This window comes from Cyprinodon tularosa, unplaced genomic scaffold, assembly GCF_016077235.1.
Source record: "Cyprinodon tularosa strain WSP-4 unplaced genomic scaffold, ASM1607723v1 ctg1716, whole genome shotgun sequence".
NCBI classification, from domain to species: Eukaryota; Metazoa; Chordata; class Actinopteri; order Cyprinodontiformes; family Cyprinodontidae; genus Cyprinodon; species Cyprinodon tularosa.
In genome coordinates this window covers 5,842-7,067 of record NW_024038547.1, presented here as the reverse complement: position 1 = coordinate 7,067, position 1,226 = coordinate 5,842, and the positions used below count along the sequence as shown (strand labels likewise).

At 45.0% G+C, this 1,226-nt stretch overlaps 1 non-coding gene across 1 annotated transcript; it reads left to right on the top strand.

Annotated features, from left to right (window-relative positions):
- Positions 1-851: 851 nt before the first annotated feature.
- On the top strand, positions 852-934 carry trnal-aag. Its single transcript has one exon. It is a non-coding gene; the product is annotated as a tRNA-Leu (tRNA).
- Positions 935-1,226: the final 292 nt, after the last annotated feature.

The window sequence follows — 1,226 nt, the reverse complement described above, 5'->3', positions numbered from 1 at the left end:
AGCCATGTACTTCATTGGGTAAGGGCTGTGCATACCAGGGCTTAAAACTTCCAATCTTCCCTAGATCCTGTACCAACATTTCTAAGCTTAACCGTGGGTTCATCGGTCCAATGGAAGCTGATAGTACCCTGAGAATAAAGGTACACTTCCCTAACTCCAAATACCCCAGGGTCCATTTTAAGGATTTTTTCTCCTCATGAGTCAAAGTTTTATCCAGTTGGGCTTTTTGACTAGATGCGTATCTTTTTGGGGTTCCGGAGCTTGAGTATGCTGGGTGCAAGGACCACTAATCCCTGAAAACCCAATTTCCATTTTATAGACCCTTCATCCTTACGATACAGGAAAGGTTCTCACAAATAATTTTTACAAGATGAATCAAGTGTTAAGCAGCTCTGCAAGTATATTCCATGTGCATCTTCCCCTCCCACAGCAGCTCAATCTTACAATATCCATTCTTTAACCCAGTTGAAGCCCCGCTGCTTCCTGGATGAGCGTAAAGGACTTTTGAAGAGTTGTTTATATGCTTTAGCAGCCATTCCTGCGAAAGGGATTGTCTAGCCTTTAACTGGTTTGCTTTTCTCAAGCTCCAAAGCCAATTTCCAGACTTAGTTGTGGGTATCCAGGTCTCAGAGGATAGAAGAGTAAACTTGGGAATCAAGCTACAACCACCTCTTCTCTTTGAGCTCCCAAGGTGGATCTATCTTGACCTTATGTTAATTGTGATCCAGGGTGGGTTCTCATAGGCATGTTGTGGGAGCTCTTAGGGTCTTGGACAAAGCCCTTGTCATGCCCACCTGCTCTCTCAGGTTATTTAAAATGTTTCGCAATCAAGCTCTCAAATTTGGCAGGAAGTCAGGATGGCCGAGCGGTCCAAGGCGCTGCGTTAAGGTCGCAGTCTCCAATGGAGGCGTGGGTTCGAATCCCACTTCTGACATGTCTTTATTCCTTACTTGGAGGTATCTTCTACCAGAAGGTTGCCATTTGTGTGCTATAAAGCAGTTGCCCATTAAAGTGTGCATTCAAATCCTGTTACTAATGTGGTGAAGCACTCTAAAAGTAAGTTCAATCCCCCACTGCCACTCTGGGTCTCTAAGCAAGACCCTTAACCCCACACTGCTCCCGGGTGCCACACAATGGCAGCCCACTGCTCCCCAAGGGGGTGGGTTAAATGCAGATAATTAATTTTGTTGCTCTGTACTTGTGACAGTGGAATGACAATAAAGTTT